Here is a 25,819-nt window from a genome sequence, read left to right on the forward strand (position 1 = left end):
GTCCCAGGCATGTGCCAGCCCCAGGTCTAGCCTGCCAGCGTGAGGCGACAGGGCCTTCCTTTAAAATCTGCGTCGAAGGTGTTTCCTGGGGGCGGCGCCCACACGGACCCTCCGCTGCCCCCCCAGGCCACGAATGCGCCTGTCCATTTCCAGCAGATGCTAGAAGCCGACTGGATTCTCGTTTCCTTTGCTCGGCTCATGCCTGAGCCTTTAATCCCACCCAGCCAACAGGCCCCCCGGGTCTCGCTTGGCGCTCACGCGGTAACCCCCCATCTCCCACAACGATGGCCCCACGTGTCACCCGCCGCTCGCCAGGCCAGCGGGGCCTGCGCCGGGTGTGGTCACTGTGCCCACTGGCAGAGAGCAGCCGGGGCGGTCCCTCGGCATCTCAGCTGGGTTAGCCCCAATGCTTGCTCCAAGGAGCACGTGCCCGGGCAGAGGGTGGTCAGGGGAACCCGTGTCAGCTCTACGCCCGCCCCCGGTCGTTCAGCAGCGATTTGTTCGGCTGGGGCAACATCACAGCAAATATCCACAGTCCAGCTCCTTAAATCACGCACTGAGGTTTTCTCAGGCACCATGTCGCTTGCTTCGTCCTTCTGTACTTTCTGACCACTGTGGATGGAAATTGTTTTGTCAGCTAGGGTGTGTGTGTGTGTGTATCTGTGTCTGTCTGTGTGTGTGTGTGTGTGTATCTGTGTCTGTCTGTCTCTGTGTCTGTCTGTCTATCTGTATCTGTCTGTGTGTCTGTCTCTGTCTGTGTGTGTGTGTGTGTCTGTCTGTCTCTGTATCTGTGTGTGTGTCTGTCTGTCTCTGTATCTCTGTCTCTGTGTCTATCTGTGTGTGTGTGTCTGTCTCTGTCTGTCTCTGTGTTTGTGTGTGTGTGTGTGTGTGTCTGTGTGTGTGTGTGTGTGTGTGTGTCTCTCTCTGTCTATCTGTATCTGTCTCTGTGTGTGTGTGTCTGTCTGTGTGTGTGTGTCTGTCAGTCTCTGTATCTGTGTGTGTGTGTGTGTCTCTCTGTCTATCTGTATCTGTCTCTGTCTCTGTCTCTGTGTTTGTGTGTGTGTGTCTTTGTGTGTGTGTGTGTGTGTGTGTGTCTCTGTGTGTGTGTGTGTGTGTGTCTCTCTCTCTCTGTCTATCTGTATCTGTCTCTCTGTGTGTGTCTGTCTGTGTGTGTGTGTCTGTCAGTCTCTGTATCTGTGTGTGTGTGTCTGCGTGTGTGTCTGCGTCTGTGTGTGTGTGTGCGAGGGCAGACAGGGGAAGCAGCCGGGTCAGGTCGCGGCCCTAGCGCACAAGCGGGCCGGCTGCTCTGCGCCACTGGAGGGGGCCGGACCCGCTGGAGCGCTCGCCCCCTTTGTTCGGCGTGAAAGGAAAGGCGCTCGGGTTACAAAATTACACCCCCTTGCCAGCTCCTTCCTGGGCCTCCTTCCCCCCGGCCATCTCCTCCCCGGCTAAGGTTTCCCCTCCCACAATGGGGCAGGGGCTCAGGTTCTCTGCCCCAAGGCCGTGTCAGCACCGGCGGCTCTTTGATCCCCTCCCGGCAAAGCGGGGCCTGGCGACTGGGGAGAGTCTCGGGGGGAGATAAGATCGGCAGCTCGCCTCCGCCGGACAGGGCACCTGCGGCCAGACGGTCTCCTGTGCCACGGGGTGCCCCAGGGAGCTGCCCCCCAGCTCCGTCAGCTGCTTCCATCACAGCTCCCCCTTCTGCCCTGCCTCGGCCCACACCTGCAGGGCCTGTGCGTGGGGTAGCGGAGCCCAGCTGGGCTCATGATCCCGGGGCAGGTGCCGTGGGCGGCGTCTGCCCTCCCCCAGCGGATGGGCGCACTTGGGAGTAGGCCCCAGCCCGTCAGCCACCAGCCCCGCCAGGTCCCAGCCCGTCAGCCACCAGCCCCGCCAGGTCCCAGCCACCAGCCCCGCCAGAGGGGAAGTCCCCGCGCTGGCGGAAACGGATGGTGCAGGCCCCCTGGTTGGAGGGACGCAACGTTGCTCGTGCCTGGGCCTGCCCCCGGCGCGTGGGGGCCTCCACAGGAAGCCCTGCCCGTGTCTTTGGGACAGACACTCTGCTCACAGCCCAGCCAGGGCCTGTCCCTGCAGGGGGCTCGCTCAGCCCCCCGAGGACCCTGCACCGAGCGCGACCGGCATCTCTTGGAGCGCTCCTGGGAACTGGCCCAAAGGATCATGGGATGCGTCCCCGGGGGCCCTGAGCCCAGCAGCTGGACGTCAGGTCAGAGTCTGAAATGGGCGCAGGGCCCCGGCACGAGTGTCCAGCGTCGGGGGCTCGCGACAAAGCGACGACTCAGTGACTCTCCTGCTAACTCGGCCGGAGTGCCCCACGGCCAGCGCGTGGCCAGTTCAGCCGTGTCCTTCTCCCACGAGGCCGCAGCCGACATGAGCCCCTCCGAGGTGCCCACGGCCGGAGTGCCCCACGGCCAGCGCGTGGCCAGTTCAGCCGTGTCCTTCTCCCACGAGGCCGCAGCCGACATGAGCCCCTCCGAGGTGCCCACGGCCGGAGTGCCCCACGGCCAGCGCGTGGCCAGTTCAGCCGTGTCCTTCTCCCACGAGGCCACAGCCGACATGAGCCCCTCCGAGGTGCCCACGGCCGGAGGCGCAGGAGCTCTGCCCACGGTTGCCGGGCAGGGCGTTGGTGTGCGACTCCGCTCGCCAGAGATAACCTACCTGGCTCCTGCCCCTCGCAGGGCCGTGGCATCGAGCGGGTTAAATGGGAGCCAGCTGGAATGTGTCTCCGGCCCCCGCTGTCCCTGGGGAAACAGGTGGCTTTGTCTGTATGTGGAGAATCCTCGGGGGGGGGGGAGGCCTGTAGCCATGCCAATCCCATTCCGCCCAGTCTGTGAGATACAAACCAGCTGCCGACTCTGGGGTGGAGGTGCGGGGGCTCCTTTCGCTGCTGCCAGTTGCTTGTGCTTTCTTCGACCCACACAGGATGCTGCCCTCTAGCCTGCGCCGCCTCTCGATCACAGCACCACCTGGGGACGGGTTTGTGTACAGCGAGTCCTGCAAGGGGACAGGCCCAAGGGCTCCCAGCAACTCAGTGGCAGAGTCACAACTCAAATCCAGGCCTAGAAGCCAACACACAGGCCCTGAGAGCATGGAAACCCACCAGCTTACACAAGCATTTCACACGCGCGTGCAATCTCCCCCCTCCCAGCAGCATTCCTGTCTGCCACAGAGCTTCATGCTCACGCCACACCCTCACACGGAGCCGCAGCTTGGCCAACTAGGCCAGCAGTGACGTGTGGGTCTGAGGTGCCCCATGGGCCTGCAGGACTCCGCTGGTTCCCACTGGGAAGGACCCGCCACCAGCCCCTCTGGGCGTGTGCTTTGCTACTGTAGCTACAGCCTGCAGGGGAACCGTGCGGTCACATGCTGCAGAAATTGGCCAGGCCCTGGGATCAGACCCAGCAGCGCACAGCTGAGCTTCCACCAAACGGGGAGAAAGAGACGGGCACTCGGCTCAGCCGTTCTTTCCTGCGCCCACGCCCCCTCTGCTTCGCACAAGGCTCCGTGCTGCTCCGTGATCCGGCACAGGGGCCTTCGAGCCCATCCTCTGCACGGGTCGGGGAACCTTGGAAAACGAAACCAACTCAGACAAGTGGAGGGTTCACAGGTCCCCGTGTTCAGCTTTTGGGACGTGTTAGTCCTTGCACGTGGCCTTAGAAGGGAGCTGGCTCAGGGCCTCGATGTGCCAGGCACCCCGTCACAGACAGTCCCTGCCCAAGAGAGGTTACCGTCTAGACACGATAGACAAAAGTGGGAAGGGAAACATCGATACCGATCTCTTAGCCAGCTATAGGCAACCGAGGCTTGTGCTGGGCAGCAGGAGTGTCCGTCCTCATTCTCAGTGGCCCGCAGGATTGTCGTTACTCAGACGCTCTCCCGGGACAGGGCAGTTTTCCCCACTGCGCTTGCATCCCTAGAATGTGCAGGTTGAACCGGAGCAGCACTGTGACTGGCTGCAGAGGGAGCGCCCGGCTCTCACCGTCAGTGCTGGGTCCAATCAGCCTGCACCTCACTCCACCTGCCCTGGCTTCACGTGCATGTCACTTTAGTAACAACCGTAGGAAACAAACGACACGGCTGGAAACCAGCAGAATCTGGCAGCCCCATGCGTGGGCAGTGGTCGCAGGTCACACACAGAACCCTGATGGGCTGCATTGCAACCCGCGGGCCTCAGGCTGCCCCCTGCTGGTCGAAACCGTTGTCACAGCGTCGCAATCAACATGGGGGGAAATGGTCCATCCCCCACAGCCGCACCTACGGCGAGTCCCTGCTGGGGGCTGTCTAGTGTTTTGTCCAGGGTAGGCGTCACGGCTCCCATTGGCTAGAGCTTCCCCCCTTACAAGCCGTATTCGTCTAAGTGAAGGGGCGCTGGCGTGGGGAGTCGGCGGTCTCTGTGGCTCCGTGAGCTCTCCGGGCGGTTCTATTGCAGGGCCAGCAGGCAGGCCTGGCGCTCAGTTGTCTCCCCACCTGGATTATGCACAACCAGCCCCCGCCACCCTCCTCAGGGCAGCTCCTCTGAGTGGCTCCGGCCACTTGAGCAAACGGTCTTGTTCCCCGCGGCGGGGAGGCCGGTATGTGGCAGCAGGCGTGAGCACGTTCTCGTGGGCTGGCTCCAGGCCACATCAGCTGATCTCTGGAACGTAAACTCCCGAATGCCCCATGGCACAATCGCTGAGGACTCCTAGCCCCTAAGGGCCTGTCTGACCCCTCCCCCCGGCAAACGCCCGGGCGCTATGGGATCTGTAGGGCCTGCAGGCGCCCCTGGCATCCCTCCATCGCACGGTTTCCCACCACGCCCCGGGACGCTGACCCCCCCGAGCCGGCTCCTTCGCTGCTGTCTAAAGCTGGTTTCTCAGCTGCAATAACATGGCCTGGTGCGCAAGCCAGGGGCCGGGGAAAAGGCGCTGAGCCATGGCACCGTTCGCGCTGATTGTTCTTAGTCTCACCGCCCACGTCCCTGCCAGACTTTGCGTTGGGAACACAGGGTTTTCCTCGCACGAACAGGCGGCCTCCATGGGAAATCGGCACAGGCGTTCGCTCGCTTTCACCCCGCGCATCTGCTGGAAGGCCCTGGCCTAGGAGGCAGGTTCAGGGCCTGGCTCTTTCCACCACCCGCTCGGGGCTAGCGTCTTTGGGGCTCAGTCCCCCACCCCTGGAAAATAGAGCTAATGTCTCCGCTGTGCCTCTTCCGCTGGGCGGCCCCTGGGGGCAGGGACGGTCACTCTCTCCGCATTGTCCTCGGCACAACGGGGCCTCCCTCGGAGGTGGGGGGGGCTATTACAATCCGCATCACCCGCGCTTAGCCACATGCGCCCCGTTAGCCACAGAGCAGGGGGCACACCGCGGTCATTCGGAGCGTCGTGAGGACGGGAGCCATTCGGCATCAGGGCGGCTGCCTCCTGCGTCTGGGGGCTCGTCCTCCTCCTTGCAGTCCTGCTGGGGGTGTCTGCTCTGCCCACCAGGCCCACGGCCCCACACGCCTGTATCCCACACCCACAGGGGTCAGGTACCACTTCAGTGACCCTCCCCTCCACCACAAGCGTCCCATAGACTCCTTGTCCCCCCCGCCTGATCTGGGCTCTGCTCTACTACCCAGCCCTCCTCGTTAGCCCGTGCTTGTCCCTTGGCATGACCGTGCTGCAGAAGGCCTCTCCCAGGCCGGGGGAGCAGGACGAGAGCCTGCTACTGTGCAGGTTGCAGGGCAGGGTGTTGGCAAAACAGGAGCCTATTGTGAGTCGGGTCAAACTAGCCAACTGCTTGGAGTGGGATTGGAGACGACCTGTGCGCGTTGATTGGGTTTTCGTACAGCCCCGTGCACAATGGTTTCCAGATTCTGTATGGCAGATTCTGTTGGTTTCCATCTATGGCGTCTGCTACCCCCCGTGTTATAAAGTGACACCCACAGGAAGCCAGGGCTGGTGGGGTGAGGTGGGGGCTGCTGGCGCCCAGCATGGACTGGGAGAGCCCAGCCCAGCCCAGCTCCAGTCTAGGCACAAGCACAGTGAGAAAACCGTGTCCGGGGCTCAGTTTGCTCTTCGAGCGGCTCCTCGGTACAGATAGTTCGGAATAGGAGGCCTAACCCGAACTACCTAGCCCTTGCCGCGTGGAGCCGCGGGCACGGAGTCCGCACTAGCGGACATTTAAAAATAGCGGCGCCCGGCAACATGCAAATGAAGCCCAGGAAATTCAAATCCCGGGCTTCATTTGTAAGTTCGTATGACACTGTGACGTAGTGGGGGTACCTGGCTGGTTTCTATGCTGCTGGCTCTGGGGTAACCCCCCACTGGCTGCCGTGGGTACCACGACCCAGCAAAACAGGATGAGTCACTATGCAAACCAGTATGGCCAGACACCCCCCATGGAGAGGAACAAAGGAAGGGGGATGCTGCCCTGGCTGGGGGGCAGGGCTGGAAGAGGGTTAGTTAGTGGCTGGCTGGGAGCATGGAGGAGACAGCCTAGGGAGAGGGGCTGGAGTTTAGGGGCCCAGTCTCCCCCATCTCAAGGGGGCCTGAGGCATCCTAGCCCAGCTCTGTGACCAGATTCCATCTGTGCTGTGCTGTAACCTGGAAAGGCAATAAACTTCCTCTATTCCACCGGCTGGTGCAGTCTGTTTGTGCCATTTCAGGGTGCAGGAGACGGGGGACCCCCAACACGCCATCACAACTACATTAACCACCCTAGTTTGAACTGGGGGGGCAGGGTAGACATGCCCTCCGTCTCTCTACACACACTCTGTCTCTCTCTCTCTCTCTCTCTCTCTCTCTCTGTCACACACACACACACTTTTTATCTCTCTACACACTCTCCATCTCTCTCTCTCGCTCACACACACACACACACACACACACACACACACACACACACACACAAAGTTTCGCTCTCTTGCTCTCAAGCTCTCGCTCTCACACACACACACACACACACACACTTTCTCTCTCTGTCTCTCTCATGTCTATGACATTTCCTGCGTTCAGAGTTCAATCTGTTCCATGCGTGGATCAAATGGGGTAACTTTATCTCTGACTTCCTAACCCTGCCTCTCTCGCTGGCCGACGGGGAGCCCTGCAGTCACTGGGCCTGCCCTCACTCTGTGGCCTGCTCCCGCCGGGCGGCCACGTTATGCCCAAGGAGAGCTGAGCAGGAGCCTCTAGGAACCCAGGTATTACAGCGCAGCGCCAGGAAGAGCTCTGCTGCCCTGGCTCCTGGGGGACCACTTCAGTTCATCCCCCCGGGCCGTTCACCGCACGGCAGCGACAGACGTGTCCAGCTTAAGCCTATTACTGTCAAGACTCGGAATAATGGATCCGCCATTCCTAAATCCCAGCCTCCTCCCTCCTCCCCGGGATCGTTCTGGGCCGACCTCCGTGGGAAGCCGGGCCCCTTCCAAAGAGGCGCGAGATGATGTGTTGAGAGCAGATTAAAGACTGTCTCACTCTCACCCCCTCCCCCCGCCCGAACCCCGGCCAGGCCTCTGTGGTGACAGCCGCAGCGATAGACACAGCCGTGCTGATGACAACAGTGGGTGAGTGATAACAATGAAAACCAAGGCGACACGAGTCCCGATTGGCTACACACCAGCCAGGGCGGTAGCCGTCAGGTTGGCCTGGGAGCCTGTTGCCCCCATGTTGCCCGGGTGTAAATGACCGCTCACTGCAGAGGGCAAACGGGAAAGTGCTAATTAAACACATGATGGCGCAGCAACAGGCAACCGAGGCGGGTGAATGGGCCCCACAAGTGGCCTCCTGCAGCTCCGTGGCTGCAAGCTTGTTAGAGCCAAGCCACTCTGCTGGGCAAGGGCGGTTTTGCTCACTGCACTCGCCTCCCTAGAATGGGCGGGGGTGCAGGTTGAACTGGAGCAGCACTGTGACTGGCTGCAGACGGAGCGCCCGGCTCTCCCTGTCAGTGCTGGGTGCAATCAGCACCCGCCTCACTTCACCTGCCCTGGCATCACGTGTGTGTCAATTTAGTAATGCTGGTAGGAATAGGCCCCCTGCAATGGATGGAAACCAGCAGAAGCTGGCGACCCGGCGCGTGGGCTGCAGTGACAGAATGTCTCGTGGGCCATGCACAGAACCCGCTGGGCCGCAAGCTGCCCACCAAGGTGATCCAGTGGTACGGCAGCTGATGCGGCTCTGTGGCAGGTGGATGCGTTAGAGCGCTTGGAAACAGACACAAGGGCTCTGTGGGAGCCTGCACCGGTTTTATTAACTCCGCCAGAGGCAAAGCTGCACTGAGACGGGGCAAGGTCCCGGCTGGTTCTCCTGCACCCTCCCCAGAGATCTGTGGGGAGGAGGGAACAGATGGGGGGGTCTCAGCTCCATGGCTTGGAACCAGCAGGGATGGCCAAGCATCACTGAAGCTGCATCTAAGGCTCCGGGTGTGTCTATTGTCCACGGGCTAAAGCAGATGGGACCGGCTGCCCCCCGCCCCACCCAGAGGTCACAGTCCAGGCTCAAAGCAGCTGTGGCTGGAACCCAGAGACTCCCTTGTTTACGGCCCGCAGGATGAAGCAGCTGGAAACTCTCAGCGCTTCACCAGCCCAGCCCCAGGGCGCCCAGCCCGCAGGTCACATCAGCTCACACCCGGCCTGCAGCGCCTGACAAGCTGCTCGAGTGTGTCCAAGGAGAAATCAATTCAGACGCTTCGTCTCCCCTTCTCGATCGCAGCCCCGCCGAGCCTGGCTCAGCCCGGCAACGCTTCCCCCGCCCCCCGGCTCCCTCGAAACAGAGCTGGGTTTTTCCCCACATGGGGGGGCCTGCACAGCGTCTCCTCTGGCCCAAGGGGAGTGTTTCTGGCCTTCCCGCACAGCCCTGGCTGGGGGAGACGTACTGAGAATTCCCCACTGCCCGACGGACTACCACCGCCCCCCGGTTCTGCACAGGCGGCAGTCTGGCTGGGAGGGGCCTCGCTTGCCAGGCCTTGGGTCCACAAGGCAGGTTTGTCCCTCGAGAGCCCGTTGCACTAGAGAACTCGCCCAGCGAGCTCTGCAAAGCCACAGACCGATTTCCACGCCGACGGGGAGCTGCCTCCCGCGGCCACGCCCTGCCCCACAGAGAGCACCGGGGAATGCGGGAAATGGCACGGCAGTCGCCACCCATTGGAACTAACTGGCTAGTGTGTCACCGCTGCCCTCTACTGACCACAATCAGAACTGCTCAGCCGTGTGTCATAAGCCCCATACTACTCAGAGCTAATGGAGAGTCCCTTTCCAGTGCAGCTGTAGACAGGGCTTGTGTTCTGTAGAGCAGGAGGATCAGGGTCCTATCTAACTTGCCATCTGGATGTTCCCACCACAGTATAGTGACCGATGTCCTGTTCTAGAGGGCCATGGGTTTGATACAAAATAACCGTTAGCATTTGTGGGACATGCTGTATTTCCCACGTGGTGCACAGACATTAACAGATAAAGCACAGAAGTAGCATGAATCAGCCTTTTCCAGATAGGGAAACTGAGGCACAGAGCCACACCATGACTTGGACAACATAGGAAGTTGTGGCAGGGCCAGGATCCAAACCATGGCTGTTTAGCCGTGGATTCAGCCTGCTCAGTCCTTCCCAGCCGATGCTTTCTGGCCATGACGGTGCCGGAGTTGTTTGAGCCGTTCATTCCTCAGTCTACTTAGCTGGTGAGAAAAAAAGACAAATTAAAGGGAGACTTGATTCCAGCTCGTAGCCACTGACAAACATGAGCATGGACCCCTCGGTCCAGCAGCTTGAAGCTGAAGCCAGACGAACTCAGCGAGGAAAGACAGGCTACGTTCAACGGGGAGGGGAGTAATTTACACAGGAACAACTTACCAAAGGCTGGGGCCGAGTCTCCATCCCCGGCAGGTTTTAAATCAAGACGGGACAGTTGTCTGGGGGAGCGGCACGCGGTCCAAAGGGATTCTTCTGGGGACGCTCTCTGGCCCATGTCGATTAGACTGGACGATCACAGCTCCCTGCGGGCCTGGGAATTGATGAATGGTGCTTCTTTCCCCCGGGACGAGCTCGTCCGGGAAGAAGGGCCCCAGCTGTCTGATCAGAAAATTGCAACAAATCCAATTCCGGGTAGACGGGCGGGCAAGTCTCAGTTCAGCTGGAGGCCAGTGCTCCCTGTACACTGGCCACAGGAGAGAGTCCTGTGCTGCCCAGCTGATTAGCAGAATGCCCACAGCTAGACTTGCGGTGGTGCCCATCCGCACGTGCCTTGGTGCACATCAAAATTTATTCTGCTCATGGCTGGAAAAGATCAGAGGGAACATCGGCTGGAGGCAACCTCACCATAAAACCCCTTAAAGTGTAAGCCTGGGGCCTTCGAACCTGAAGCTTCCCGCGCCCGCGTGCCAGCCTGAGAAAGCAAAACGGTGCTTTGGGTGGGCTGCGGAGGAGGCTGGACGCTGGTCGAGCGGTGGGTTACACTGATTGCCCCTGTAAATTCTCCCCCTTGCTGGGGATCCGGAGGCAGGAAAACGTGGCTTGTTTGGCCCTAATTGACTGGAACGTGGGTCTCCCTGCCTGGGAAGTCGCCAGAGCGCTCAGAAAGAAACTGCCAAGGATATTTCCCAGTTGGCAAAGCTCCAGGAAAAGCCCTTTTCACCTTTCCGCCCCCGACAGCTCCCTCCTCTGCAAATTAATTTAAAACCAATTAAGCCACAGCAGCACCTGGTTCGCGCCAGTGCGGGGGAGCGGCGGGAGGCCGGCGGGCCCAGGGGCGTGGGGCTGGCGGGGCTCCTCGCAGCAGGGCGCGAATGTGGACGGCAGCGCCGCTGGGTGTCGTGTATGTCGTGAAGCCCCAGACGCGGAACAGGGCCCCAGGCAAACCCAGAGCACAGAGTCCGGCTCGGGCCTTTTCCTTGCCCGGGGATGTTGCCATCTGGCCCCTCTCAGACACTTGCCGGGCTTCCCTTATGCCTGGCTAAGATCCACCCATCGCCCCGGCGTCGCAGGGCAGCCCCCTTGCCGGCGGGGGCAGAGGGGGCAGATCTGGCCAGGCAGAGGGAGAAGAACCGAGATACCGAGAGACGCGAGCCACTTGCCCCAGGAAGCTGTGAGAGAACAATCAATTGAGCAGGCCCAGGCCGCCCGTCCTCCCTTTCCCTATGGTTTGGGGAACCCAGCCTGCTCCGAGCCAGCTGCCTGGGCCTGTTGGGATTCAGGGAATGTTTGTAACTATCCGCTTTCCCCCACGGAGGACGGCCCACCTGCCCCGCCCCCAGTGCCCTCGGAGGCAGGTTAGGGGCTTGGGGCTGAAGGCAGAAGAGCCCCGCTGGATCTCTGCAGCTAAACCCAAGGCCGCTGGGGTGTGGGCGTCCCAAGCTTGATGCCTCCCAGGCTGATCTGCGCTTGCGAAGGAAGCTTCCCGCAGATCAGAGCAGCGGTGGGCAAAAGGGCCTCCACGGGCCCAATCCGGCCACCAAGTGGGTGGATCCGGCCTGTGGAGGTCCTGCCGCTCCCCCGCCCCCAGGCCATAAGAACCGTACAGGGTCAGACCAAAGGTCCATCTAGCCCAGTATCCTGTCTGCCAACAGTGGCCACCACCAGGTGCCCCAGAGAGGGTGGATCGAAGACAATGATCAAGCGATTTGTCTCCTGCCATCCCTCTCCAGCCTCTGAAACAGAGGCCAGGGACACCATTTCTATCCCCTGGCTAATAGCCTTTTATGGACCTGACCTCCATGAAATTATCTAGCTTCTCTTTAAACTCTGTTATAGTCCTAGCCTTCACAGCCTCCTCTGGCAAGGAGTTCCACAGGTTGACTACACGCTGTGTGAAGAACTTTCTTTTATTAGTTTTAAACCTGCTCCCCATTAACTTCATTTGGTGTTAATTAACTTCATTGGCTGGTGGGTGACTCTAGCGCAGTGCTCCCTTGTAGGGCGGGGGCAGACTGCATGTGCTCCCCCACCCCCAGACCCTGATTGACGGGGGCGGGGGGGGCGGAGGCACGCGAAGTCTCCTCCCACTGCCAGGGGCCGGGTGCCAGAGGGAACCGCCAGCTGTTCAGAACAGCACGTGGTTCTTTCTGGGGGCGGGGGCAAAGACTTCACATGTTCCCCAGCTACAGCCCAATCCGGGTCCATGGGCAGGGGAGCCCAGTTGTGTCTTGGCCCCGCCCCTTCCACCTCAGGCCCCGCCCCTTCAAAAATTTCATGGAAAAAGTTGCTGAGAACGAATCTCTTCCGTGTCCCCTTCTCAGCAAGGAGCAACCCCCCCCCCCCCCCCCGCGCGCTTCAGGCGCCTGTTCCCAGTTGTCCAACAAAGAGCATCTGGATTCCTTGGTTGGTTTTTTTTTTTCAGTAAAACCAGGCGCTTTCCGCGACTTTCCAGGGAGTTGAAAATCCAATTTTGGGTTCAAAACATTAGGAAGGTTGCGGGAAAGTTCTTCGGCCAGCGGTGAGCAGGGCCGCCCTCAGGTCGGAAGAGATGGGCTGGAAGGGGGGCGGGAGGTGGGGAGGGAGCGATGCCGGGTCAGGACAGCAGCTGAGCCAGGGTGGAAATGGACACAGAATCCATTCCCCAGCTCATTGCGCCTGGGACTCACAGCTCCGCTCCGGCTCGGACTCCGCTGGATCCTGCACTGGAAGGTCAATCTCCCCTCCCCCTCCACATCCCTGGCCAGGCCTTTGCCCCTCCACGCCCTGCCAGCCCCCCACCTCCCTGGATTCAGCGCTTGCTCCCAAACCCCAACCCCTCCCTCGCTTTCTCTCCAGCCTGGCCTGCGAGGCCCGCCCCGCCCTCCAGTCAGACCTGGAATCCTCCTTTGCCCTGGCACAGCCAGAGCTGCTCTCCTCCGTCCTCTGAGCCCACGGTCCTCGCCAGCCTCGCTCCTTCTCCCTCGGCATCTCCCGTCTCTCTGCCCTGCTAGGACCCCAGACCCCAGGGCGGGCGGAGCCCTCGGGAGCCATCGCGCCCCATCCCCTGCCCAAAGCAGGACCCGCCGCAGCTCAACCCTCTGCATCCCACCTTCCGCCCGGCCTGATGCAGAGCCAGGCCGGAGGGGCGTTCCCCAGGCTCCCCCGGGCCAAACCAGGGGCACACCGGCCCCCGAGGCCGCCAGGCCGCAGGGAGGTTTCTCGCTCGAGGCTGCCGGGGGAGAGCGCCCAGAGGCGGCCCCGTTCTAATGCCCGCCTGGCCCGATGCCCGCCCGCCGTCTCACGTCCCTCCGCATTGCCCCCAGAACCCCCCCCCAATGAGACACGTTGGCCTCTGAAGCCCTTGCAGGGAGAAGTCCCGGCCAGCTGCCCTTGCGGGCTGAGCGCGCCCCGATCTCCAGGGACCTGAGCAGCACGGCGGCCCCCACGGACGGCTCAGAGTCCCCCCGTGAGGGGCTCCAGAGGGCCGCCCCGGCCTCCGCTAGGCCCCTCGCCCCTCTGCCACGGTCCCTGGGGAGGGAGCCGGGCTGGGGGCCCGCCAGAGAAGAGGCGGCTCCGGGTTCCTTCGTGTCCTGTGCTCGCTGCACCACCGGGCCCGCCTGGTGCTGTCACGGGGGGGGGGGCAGCGGAGCGGGCCGAGGGACACGGGGCTCGCTGGGGTCGAGGGTGGCTGCCGCTCGGGGGAGGAGGCAGGAGACTGAGGCCTCACGCTGGTGCTGGGATGGGGCTGTCACTGCGCCGCTCTGCCAGGGCTGCAGCCCAGGGGGTGGCAGGAGGCGGAGGGAGGCTGTGCCGGGGGGGGCACAAGTGGGGGTAGGGTCTGCAAGCCTCTAGGAAGAATCCCTCCCCCACACTTGCCCTGCAAACTGTCAGGGGCCTAGACCGGCCACGTCCCTGGCACCCGGCCCCTTTCCCCGGGCCGTGCCTGGGGAGGAGCAGCTGGCGCCTCTCAGCTCCTGCCGCCGCAACGCCTCCCCTCCCCTCCCTTCCCGCGGCTGCCAGGAGCCCCCTGGGCCCGCCGGCTCCCGCACGGCCTGGCGAGATGCCGGGCAGAGAAGGGGGGTCGCGGTTGGTGGGGCCGGAGCAGCGAGCAAACCTGCAACTTCTCCAAATGAGCAAACGGCCCCTCCCGAGGCAAAACACCAGCCTCCCCCGAGTCCGCTAGCAAGCAGGGAGCAAACTGTGAGTGTTTTCGACCAGTCCCCAGCGCCTCTGAATCTGCAGCCAGCAAAGGTAGCGAGTCCTGAGCGGTAGCAGCGAATCCCATGTACGCGACAGAAACTGCAACGGTCGCAAAACCGGAGAGTTGCACTTTCTGTCTATACCCCGGGCAGTGGCTGCTGCGCTCACTCCACGGCACCGGGCCAGCCGGAGCAAGCTGCTTGTCCCTTCCGCTGGTGCCGCGCCCCTACCCTGCCCCAGGAGTGGGGCCTCCCGCCCCTCCCCAGCCAACGAGCACCCCTGGGCCCGAGCCGAACCAGAGCCTGAGCATCCGACCGGCTCACGAGTCCAGGTCCGGCAGCCGAGCCCAGGGGACCTGAGTCCTGAGGTGTTTCCGTAGCCCCTAGACCTGGAAGGGGACTCGAGGGGTCATCAGAGCCAGTCCCCAGCCCTCCCGGCAGGACCCAGCACCGCCCGGCCCACCCCTGGCAGGAGTGTGTCCAGCCTGCTCTTCCCTAGCTCCAGGGACGGAGATTCCGCAACCCCCAGGCGACTTATCCCAGTGTCCCGCCCCCCCCCGACAGGCAGGAGGTTTTTCCTACCGTCCAGCCTCCCCCTCCCTTGCTGCAGCTGAGGCCTGGTTCCCGATGGGTGCGGAGTGCGGGGGCAGCGCGTGGGAGCTGGAGCGCTGGGCACAAGGCCGCGGGGGCGCCTGCTCGCATGAGGCTCGTCAGCAAGACGAGGCCTTCCCAGGCCCCTGAGAATCTCAGGCTCCCCCGCTGTCCGATTGCCCCTGCACGAGCCTCGCCCGGCCGGGAGCAGATGCCCATTCTCCAGCGAAGGCCAGTCCCAGCGTGTTCCGGGAAGCTCCTTCCACTGGCCGATGGGGCTCCCCAGTGTAAACCTGCGGAAGGCGTCTCCAACAGAAAACAGGTCCCCTGGCCCGCGCCCGCGGCGGCTCCAGCAGGAAACAGCTGTTGGGAAGCCAAGTGGTTTTATGATGCCAGAGTAACCCCCCCGCCCAACACCCTGGAGGGGGCAGGGAACATGCAACGTGCCGGGAGCTGGCAGCCCTGCCTCCCCACAGAGACCTGGCTGAAGTTAGTCCCCCCACCGTCCTTTCCGATTGTCCATGGGCGTGTTCTGTGGGACCCTCTGTGGGGCCTTCCGAACTCGCTCTCCGCCTCTCTCCACCACCCCGGCACTGCAGCCCGTGAGCCCGTCACAGCTGCTGTTGACGGTTTGGTGCCATCACCCTAGGGGGAAACTGAGGCACGGCAGGTTTTCTGTCCCTCATACGCCAGTCTTCGTGGGACATTGAAAACTGTCTTGACATGACAAGACGGCACCTTTCCTGGTTCTGCTCGAAGCGAAGGGCCAAGGGATCTGGGTCTTGCACAGTTGTCCTGCAGAGAGCCAGCCTAGAGCGAGGTGGGCGGCGTTGGGGGAGTGGATCTTTGATGTGAAAGGAAGCACAGAATCAAGGATGGACCAGACTGTGCCATAGACTCCCTGGATGTGTCTAGACTGGCCAGTTTTTCCGGAAAATCAGCTGCTTTTCCGGAAAAACTTGCCACTCTAGACGTAGCCCCTGTGGGCAGTAACAACATGCCTAGAGCCCTTGCGAGATATTACCCACCACCTGACCGGGAGGCTGACAGTGACTGAAATGCTCAGGGAGATTAGCAAGGCCTTTGAAATAAAACGCTCAGTAATAACGGGGGATGTCACCTCTCCCCTTATCGACTGGTCCAGGCCACCTCAGGGATGCAGAGCTAAAGTTTCCTGACACGTCCAATGCTGCTTCTTGGAGCAGCTGGTTCTGGAACTCACAAGAGGAGGGGTAATTCTTGAAATAGTCAGGAGCGTAAGATCTGGCCCCAGAGGAGACGCTAGCTGGACCCCTGGAACCAGTGACCATAATGTAGTGACATTTAACATCCCCGTGGTGGGAAAACCCTACACCAGCCCACCAGTGTGGCAATTAATTTCCAAAAGGGGAACCGCACACACGGAGGTTCAACAGCACTGGAACGGCACAGCCCAACATGAAAGCCCTGCAAGCTGCATGGAAACGTTTCAAACGTATCGTAATAGGGACTCAACTTTCATGTGAACCGCAAATTAAAAACCACAGTACAAGAATCAGAACGTGTCACCCTGGCGTAACAAGCAAGGAAGCAGTGAGCGCAAAAGGCATTGTTTAAACAGTGGAAGTTCAAGCCTAGTGAGGAAAATAGAAAGGCGCATAAACGCTGGCAAATGGAGTATAAAACTATAATGAGGGAGGCCAAAAAAAGAATTTGAAGACCAGCTAGCCACAAATTCAAAAAGTAATAGCAAAGAATGTGCATGGACATCAGCCGCAGGAAGTGCTAAACACCCAGTGGGGCCCCAGGACGAGCGAGATGCCCAAGGAGCCCTCAAGGGTGATAAGGCCATTGAGAGAAACTAAATGAATTCTTTGCATCAGTCTGCACAGCTGGAAATATGAGGGAGATTCCCAAACCTGAGTCTCAGAGGGGTAGCTGTGTTCGCCTGTATCTGTAAAAACAACGTGTTATTGAGGCATACGCTTTTGCGGGCTTTGATGGGTTTTACCCATCAAAGCTTATGCCCTAGTAAATCCAATGCCCTAATAAAACTGTTGTCTCTGGTGCCCCAGGACTCCTTGTTTTTCCCAAACCTGAGACATTCCTTTTAGGAGACAAATCTGAGGAACTTCCCAATTGTGGTGTCATTAGAGGAGGTTTTGGAAACAGTAATAAGTCACCATGGCCAGACAGAATTCACCCAACTCTGAAGGAACCCAAACATGAAATTGCAGAACCGCTACACGTGTCCTTTAAACCAGCGTCTGTACAAAATGGCTGGAGCAATGCTAATGTGTCACCAATTTTTTGAAGGGGCTCCAGAGGGGATCCTGGCAATTAGAGGCCCATAAGTTTAACTTCAGTGCTAGGCAAACTGGTTGAAACGTCAACAAAGACAGAGATTCAACAAAGAACAGAATTGTCGGAAGTGGGTTGTGCCCATGAAAGCTCATGATACCATCTATGTGCTTGGTCAGGCTTTAAGGTGCTACTGGACTATTTGTTGTTTTTAAGTGTTTCTAGTTACAGACTAACTTAGCTCCCCCTCTGATGCTAAAGAATTGTCCAACACAGAGATGAACATAATTTGTTGGGGAGGATAAGTCACCATGGTTTCTGTAATGGGAAATCCTGCCTCACAAGTCTACTAGAGTTCTTTGAGGGGGTTAACAAGTACGTGGACAAGGGGGATCCAGTAGATATAGTACTTAGATTTCCAGAAAGCCTTTGACTAGGTCCCTCACCAAAGGCTCTTAAGCAAAGTCAGCTGTCGTGAGATAAGAGGGACGGTCCTCTCATGGGTTGATAACTGGTTAAAAGACAGGACACAAAGAGTAGGAATAAATGGTCAGTTTTCAGAATGGAGAGCAGTAACTAGTGGTGTCCTGCAGGGATTGGACAGGGACCAATCCTAGTCAGCATAGTCATACATGACCTGGAGAAAGAGGTAAACAGTGAGGAGGCAAAATTTGCAGATGATACTGTGATGTAGTCCGGGTACCTTGCTGGTTGCTAGGCTTGGGTTGTGGGTGACCTCCACTGGCTGCTGGCTGCAGCATGGCCCAGCAGGGCAGGGGATGAGTCATTATCCAAGGGGGCTTTGAACCTGTCTGACGAGTTATCTCCCAGGGAGTGGAACAATGGGAAGAAGGGGAGTGGAGCCCTGGCTGGGGGCAGGGCTGGAAGGGAGTGAGTTAGTTTTCTGGCTGGTTTCATGGAGGAAGCAGCCTAGGCAACGGGCTGGGAGTTAGGGTCCCAGGCTCCCCCATCTCAAGGGGGGCTGAGGCATCCTAGGCCTGCCCTGTAACCAGATGACATCTGTGCTGTGCTGTATCCTGGAGAGGCATTAAACTCCCTCCATTCTACTGGCTGGTGGAGTCTGTTCGTGCCATTACGGGGGTGCAGGAGATGGGAAAACCCCAACGCGCCGTCACAGATACAAAACCCAATGCACAGAGCGATGAAATGACTTGCCCAAGGTTACAACGGAAGTCCAGAGCAGATTGTGAGGCACTTCAAAAGGATCTCACTAAACTAAATGATCGGCAACAAAATGGCAGATGAATCTTAATGTTGACAAATGCAAAGTGCTGCACATTGGAAAACCTCATCCCACCTATGCGTATAAAATGATGGGGACTAAATTAGCTGTTCCCACTCAGGAGCGAGATCTCAGCGTCATTGTGAATAATTCTCAAAAAACATCCACTCAATGGGCAGCAGCAGTGAACAAAGCAAACAGCATGTTGGGACTCGTAAAGAAGGGAATAGAGAACAAGACAAAGAATATCCTATTGTCTCTGTCTAAATGCATGATACGCCCACATCTCAAACACTGCCTGCATATGGAGCTGCCTCATCTCAGAGAAGATGCCTTGGCATTGGAAAAGGTTCAGAAAAGGGCAACAAAAATGATTAGTGGTTTGGAACAGCTGCCAGATGAGCAGAGATTAACAAGGCTGAGACTTTCAGCTTGGAAAAGAGACGCCTAAGGGGGGATATGACAGAGAGTTATAAAGTCATGGCGGGTGTGGAGAAAGTGAATAAAGAAGAGTTATTTATTCTTCCCATAACACAAGAACGAGGGGTTACCAAATGAAATAGGCAGCAGGTTTAAAACAAAGGAAGTTTTTCTTCACACAACGCTCAGTCAACCTGTGGAACTCCTCGCCAGAGGAGGTTATGAAGGCCGAATCTTTAACAGGGTTCAAAAAAGAGCTGGATAGGTTCATGGAGGATCAGTCCATCAATGGCGATTAGCCAGGCTGGGCAGGGAGGGTGTCTCTAGCCTCTGTTTGTAGAGGCTGGGAAGGGGTGACAGGGGAGGGACCACTTGATTCCTTGTTGTGTTTCCTCCCCCCTGGGGCACCTGACATTGGCCACTGTCAGAGACAGGACCCTGGGCCAGACGGACCTTTGGTCTGACCCAGCCTGGCCATTTTCATTGCAGTTTTCCAGCGAGAATGTTTTAGATGTTTTTCCAATTTGGCCTGGCACAAGTGTCCGCTGCAGCTCGAGTCCATCCCAGAATCCTCCCTTCCCAGGTCCCGTCCCTCCAGTGGAGCCAAAGGGGAGGCTGTAGGATGCAGCCCGGGAGCGATTTGTTTTCACAACAGTCTTTTGCGGGGCTCTGTGCTGGATCAATAGGCGTCTCGTCGGGAGGTGAAAGGTGGCTACATTAGATACATTTAGGCCTCACAGTCGCTGGAGCCGGCGAGCCGATGCAAGCAAGAAATCATTGCAAACTGCCCAGGGCAGCCTGCGGGAGGGGAACGCTGTGTACGAGAACCTAGAAAGCCTCTTTCCCAGACACCGCGGCGGGGGAGCTCTGAGCCAGCCGGGGTGAAATGGAAGTAGGCCGTGTGCACCCATGCGGGAGCGCTGAAGAGAGGACGGCCTGGGTGGGGGCAGAGATTCAGGGATGGGTGTTGAGTGCACATCCCACCATGACAGACCGGGCTGCGTGAGGATTGTTGCCAACCAGGGAGCAACACACGGCTGTGGGCCTGGTGGGGTGTGAAAGCCTCATTGGGGTGAGGCATTGCAGAGACTCACAGCCAGAGACCGGCCCTGCCTCCCAAGAGCTGGCATCTATGGTCCCAGATTACAGATGGCGACTCAGCGTGCAGAGAGACTAAATGACTTGCCCAAGGTTACAAGGGAAGACAGTTGCAGAGCTGGAAATTGAACCTGGGCCCTGGACGAGTGCTGAAGCCTTTTTCTTCCCCGGTAAAGAGGCGTCGGTGCCCACGGCTGAGTGCCAGTATATGGACGTGGGGAGGGAGGAGATTTGTAAATGGAATAGTAGCTAGAATTGTTTTAATTGAATAGTCATAGCAACCTAACACAATCCAGCTGCGTGAAGGCGGCTCTGTAGGGTTCTACTGCCAGGAACTCCTGGACGGAGCTGGGCGGGACCTGGAATCTTGATTCCTAAATCTCCCCACGCCCAAAAATGTGTTTGGGGTCAGTACATGTGACCTTTTCCAAAACATAATCTACTCTGCATTTTAGAGCGTGTGCCTGTCCGTCTTTTTATTCCAGCACCACTTCTGAATGGGAAGAGCCAGGCCCACCATCTGGTGCTCAGCTTCTGCTTACCAGAACGCAAAGCTCAGGGCTTGGTTGTGCCAGGCCAATGGGATGGGCCTGCAATGGGCTTGGTTCTCACAAAGCCCTACAGAAGAGACTGACTCACTAGGCAGGTGAAAGGGGCTGGTTGGAGCTCTTCCCCCCCCCCCCCCCCCCACTGTCTGGCACTGACCCAGTCCTGAAACTCCCACCTCCCAGGAGCCCTTTAGGGAGGTTGGTAGGGGCTGCAGCTCACCCCCCCCCCCCAATTCATATGGGAACATTGCTGGCTGTTCCCCTTCACCAGGGAATGAGGGGAAGTGCCCAGTTTGCTGCATCTTTGCTCTGGCTGGGGAGAGAGGGGGGCAGAGGAACCTGGACCTGCCCCAGCTGGGGGACATTCGTTCCCCCCTTGGCTGTGCCCCCTGGAGCTGCAGCAGCCATGGCGAGACGCTTCTCACCTGGCCCCCAGCTGCTGGGCTAGTCCTCTCTCCCTGGGGCACCCTGCATCCTGACCCGCCCCCCCCCCCCCCCCCCACCCAGCAAGGATTCACATGAAGCCTGGACAATTTCATCTTATTTTCCAAAATAAACAACCCTTGAATTAAGGACCCGAGCCCGGCCGGGTAAACCTGCAAGTGCTGAGGTACCAGAAACACGGTCGGTGGGTTCACAGATTAGTATGGCTCAGTAGAGCGAGCCGCGTGCCCGAGCTCAGCGCTCCGCGGTGCTACCGCGCACGCCTTATTAACGCCGTGGAGGCGGCCGTAAAAGGCAGGGATGGTTCATTGACAAACATTGTCAAACCACGTGGGGTGTTTTGTGTCATTGACATGTCACCGGTTTTCATTTTTGACTGGAACGTTCTAAGTAAAAAAATTGTTTTGTCTTGTTTTGTTTCGGGGCGAGTCCCAGAGCTTGGGGGAACCTCGGAAACGTGTTTTTAAATAGTCCCCCCCTTTTTGCACCGGGAGCAGATTTCCGAAGCCGTGAAGGAGCGAGGAGACCCCCCCGCCCCCACGATTTCAAATGCCCAAGTTCAGGTCTGGGCTGGAGCCTGTTTTATTTTGTTTTTTCCCTGAGAAAATGTTAAAACTCGCGGCTGGGAACCAGCCATTTTCCTTCGGAAGGTTTTGTTGAAACCAAACCTTGGCTTTGCCACCCGGCCGGCCCACGCCCATTGGAGCCCCCAGTGATCGTCCTGGAAGCCGGAGAGCGTGTCCCAAAGCGGAGCCTGGAACGGACACAGTCTCCAGCGTGGGAAGGGGGGACGCTGCGCGGAGAAGAGGCGGCGCTCGGGGAACCGAGGCCACGGAGGAAGCTTTGAACCGAATCGATTCTTCTTCCATATCATGTTCCCCGTTGGCCTCCCCCCGCCCGTCTGGGGCAGCTGGACTTTGATCCTCGCGCGGAGCAGCCCCCCGACTACCCCCCCCCACTTGTTTGTGTGACATCACAATTCGTCGCGGTGGAAACAGCTACGATGTCAGAAAGGGAGAGTTATCCAGGCCAGCATAAGGAGCAGCTGACGCCCCCCCCCCACCCCCCCAAAGCAGCGCGGCTGCCCAGCGCCTCGCCAAGAGCCCGGGAATGAACCCAGCGCGGAGCGCAGAGAGGCAGAGCCGGGGTGGGCAGCGGGGGCGGGAGCTGCTCCTGCGCCCAGACGCTCCGCCAACGCTCAACGCCCCTCCGGACACCGGCCCCAAAACCCCCCGCCTGGCTCCTCTAACCCGCTTCCCGGAACCGGACGCCCACACCAGAGGCTCTGCCCCGCTGCACGATCGGCCTCCCGCCGCCACCCTGCAGGCGACGCGCCCGCACAGGCAACAGGAACCCCCCCCCCGCCCCCAGCGCAAACCAGCCCCGAGACCCCCCCAAAGCAGGGGTTCGCCCCGCGCCGGAGCCCCGTCTGCTGCAGTGTCCTGCCGGCGCCTCTGCCCCCCCCCCCCGCAGGGTGCCCAGAGCTGGGGGGGGGCCCTGTGGAGAGCGGGGCGCAAAGGACGTGCCGGGGGGGGCCCTGTGGAGAGCGGGGCGCAGAGGACGTGCCGGGGGGGGGCCCTGTGGAGAGCGGGGCGCAGAGGACGTGCCGGGGGGGGGCCCTGCGGAGAGCGGGGCGCAAAGGACGTGCCGGGGGGGGGCCCTGCGGAGAGCGGGGCGCAGAGGACGTGCCGGGGGGGGCCCTGTGGAGAGCGGGGCGCAGAGGACGTGCCGGGGGGGGCCCTGCGGAGAGCGGGGCGCAGAGGACGTGCCGGGGGGGGCCCTGTGGAGAGCGGGGCGCAGAGGACGTGCCGGGGGGGGCCCTGCGGAGAGCGGGGCGCAAAGGACGTGCCGGGGGGGGCCCTGTGGAGAGCGGGGCGCAGAGGACGTGCCGGGGGGGGCCCTGTGGAGAGCGGGGCGCAGAGGACGTGCCGGGGGGGGGGGCCCTGTGGAGAGCGGGGCGCAAAGGACGTGCCGGGGGGGGGCCCTGTGGAGAGCGGGGCGCAGAGGACGTGCCGGGGGGGGGGCCCTGTGGAGAGCGGGGCGCAAAGGACGTGCCGGGGGGGGGCCCTGCGGAGAGCGGGGCGCAGAGGACGTGCCGGGGGGGGGGCTAACCGGGGCATCGCCAGGCCGGTGTATAGGCATACTCGCTTCAGGGCCGCTCAGCCCCGGCGCTCCAGCCCTCGCCACCCCCGGGGCCGCAGGTCTCGTCCCCCGCCCGCGGCTCCCAGCCCTGCACCGCGCCGCCCTCTGCACGCCCGGGCGGGCTCCGCGGGTGCCGCTGGATTCGGGCGAACGGGCCCCGTGGCGAGTCCGCAGCAGGAGGCGCATCAGCGCGTGCCAGGGCCGCAGCCTCAGTGCGGTTGCATGTTTATGCAAATCTATGCAAATAGCTTCTCTGCCACCGACGGCCATGGGTGCAGAGGTGAAGGCGGGGCTGCCCAGCGCCAGGCCCCCTTCAAGGCCGCTCTGCCACGGTAACAAAATGCACCAGTGGCCCCACCCCACCCCCATGGCAGCCCAGGGGTGGAACTACGAAACCGTCTCCACGAGGACTGGCATGTGGACTCCTTTGGCGGTTGGGCGCCCACCCGGGGGCCGGCCCCATGGAAACCCAAACGCAGCGCGGCCGCAAGCAAGCAGGCCACGGGCCGCGGGCTGAGTAGCCCTGCTCCAGAGAGTCCCCCCGGCCCCCCAGGCGGCACTCCTCAGCAGCCCAGCACTGATGGGCAGCCACCTCTGGGGAGAGTCCCCCTGGCCCCCCAGGCGGCACTCCTCAGCAGCCCACCACTGATGCGCAGCCACCTCTGGGGAGAGTCCCCCCGGCCCCCCAGGCGGCACTCCTCAGCAGCCCACCACTGATGCGCAGCCACCTCTGGGGAGAGTCCCCCCGGCCCCCCAGGCGGCACTCCTCAGCAGCCCAGCACTGATGCGCAGCCACCTCTGGGGAGAGGCCCCCCGCCCCCCAGGCGGCACTCCTCAGCAGCCCACCACTGATGCGCAGCCACCTCTGGGGAGAGTCCCCCCGGCCCCCCAGGCGGCACTCCTCAGCAGCCCACCACTGATGCGCAGCCACCTCTGGGGAGAGGCCCCCCGCCCCCCAGGCGGCACTCCTCAGCAGCCCACCACTGATGCGCAGCCACCTCTGGGCAGAGTCCCCCCGGCCCCCCAGGCGGCACTCCTCAGCAGCCCACCACTGATGCGCAGCCACCTCTGGGGAGAGTCCCCCCGGCCCCCCAGGCGGCACTCCTCAGCAGCCCAGCACTGATGGGCAGCCACCTCTGGGCAGAGGCCCCCCGGCCCCCCAGGCGGCACTCCTCAGCAGCCCACCACTGATGGGCAGCCACCTCTGGGCAGAGTCCCCCCGGCCCCCCAGGCGGCACTCCTCAGCAGCCCAGCACTGATGCGCAGCCACCTCTGGGGAGAGTCCTCCCGGCCCCCCCAGGCGGCACTCCTCAGCAGCCCAGCACTGATGGGCAGCCACCTCTGGGGAGAGTCCCCCCGGCCCCCCAGGCGGCACTCCTCAGCAGCCCACCACTGATGGGCAGCCACCTCTGGGGAGAGGCCCCCCGGCCCCCCAGGCGGCACTCCTCAGCAGCCCACCACTGATGGGCAGCCACCTCTGGGGAGAGGCCCCCCGGCCCCCCAGGCGGCACTCCTCAGCAGCCCACCACTGATGCGCAGCCACCTCTGGGGAGAGGCCTGGCAGCTGCTGAGCAGTCGAGTGCCAGGAAAGCCGGCCAAGGGAGCAACGGGGCTTTGCTGCCAGCCGCCTCTTCCAAAGATTTCTCTCTCCTCCTACTCGCTCTCCTCACCCTCTGCTATCGCCGGGGAGTTTGGCCGGGGCCGGATCCGAGAAGGTCCTGACCATCTCTGGTCCCAGCCACTGACCTGTGTCTTCGCGGGGGCTGGATGGGTCCTTCCCAGCTCGGGGAGGCCTCCCCCCACTAGCTTCCCGCACGAGGCTTTGCATTGGTGCCTCTTAGCCCTGGGGGAAGCCGCGGGCCGTGCGCCCTGGAGCTGGCCGACGGGTTCTAGCTCCAGAGAGACGTTCCCATGCAGCTGTGAGTGCGCTAGGGCGCTAACACCAGCTGCAGGGCGGCCACGGCGGAAGGGTGAGTCCCCCGCAGCACAGGCCTGGCCGGGGTGGGACGTACCCGGGGCAGCCTGTCGCGGCTCTGCTATAGCGCACGAGGTCACACGGAGCCAGCACGGGTCGTCTCCCGGAGCCAGGTTTACGCCGCCGCGGCAAGGCCCGAGTGCAAACCCTGCTCATGCTGGGGCTTTGCTCCACTGCAGCCATCTCCCCCCCCCCCCCAAGAGGCCAGTGCAGACAGGACTCAGCACAGAAAACGGTTCATAGCATCCTAGAGCCCCAGGGGGGCAGAGCCCTCCAGAGTCACCGCGTCCAGCCCCCTGCCCAAAGCAGGACCAGCCCCGACTCAATCAGCCCAGCCGGGCCTTAAACACTAGAGGGACGGAGGTTCCCCCCCCCGCCAATCACAGATGGAGCTGGGGGAGATGGGGAACGCAAATCCCAGATTACAGGCTCCAGAGACGTTCGGGGCCCTTTTCCCTAAAGGCTTTGGGAAGTTGGGGCAAAAAGCCCATTTCTCTCCCTCGCTCCCAGGGTCTCTCTTGGACGTGGAGGAAGCGATTGCACTAGACCAGCTGTACACAGACATGTACATTTTGGCTCATAAGGAAATCACAGGGGGGCGGGGGGGGCTGTTTGCCTTATTTCAGCCAACACAGACAGAGAGACTGGGGTTCAGCCAGAGGGAGACGCGTCAGGGGCAGGCAGGGGCCGCGGAGCAAAAAGGGAAGGGGAGGCCAACCAGAAAACCAGGCTCTTCAAAGGGCTGGTGCAAGCAGGCAGGGACCCACAACCTGTCACTAGCGGGGGTGGAAGACAGCCAGACGCAGGGGAAGGACAGCCAGACAGCAGGCGGGGAGCTCGGGGTGGGGCCGGGCTGTTGGACAGTGGTCAAGGTTGGCGACAGAGAAGGAGCCGTGATCCTACGGGAGGAATGCATGAAAGGCCCGGCATCTGGATCCACTTTTGCGTAAGGGGCTCCAGATTGCGCCGCGAGGAAGAAGAAAGCCGCTAGCGCAGGGGAAAGATCACTCGGCCGCCCTCCTCCATC

At 61.1% G+C, this 25,819-nt stretch overlaps 1 long non-coding RNA gene across 3 annotated transcripts; it reads right to left on the minus strand.

The window, feature by feature from the left end:
• Window positions 1–8,807: 8,807 nt before the first annotated feature.
• LOC142820998 (uncharacterized) lies at window positions 8,808–25,100 on the minus strand. Of its 3 annotated transcripts, none has more exons than XR_012898047.1 (3): window positions 24,830–25,100; window positions 9,814–10,236; window positions 8,808–9,638 (listed from the first exon to the last, which is right to left on the minus strand). It is a non-coding gene; the product is annotated as an uncharacterized LOC142820998 (long non-coding RNA). The 3 variants fall into 3 exon arrangements; XR_012898046.1 differs by lacking the exon at window positions 24,830–25,100 and adding an exon at window positions 22,788–23,758; XR_012898045.1 differs by lacking the exon at window positions 24,830–25,100 and adding an exon at window positions 13,967–14,099.
• Window positions 25,101–25,819: the final 719 nt, after the last annotated feature.

Source organism: Pelodiscus sinensis, chromosome 29 (genome assembly GCF_049634645.1).
Source record: "Pelodiscus sinensis isolate JC-2024 chromosome 29, ASM4963464v1, whole genome shotgun sequence".
In the NCBI taxonomy this organism is placed as follows: Eukaryota; Metazoa; Chordata; order Testudines; family Trionychidae; genus Pelodiscus; species Pelodiscus sinensis.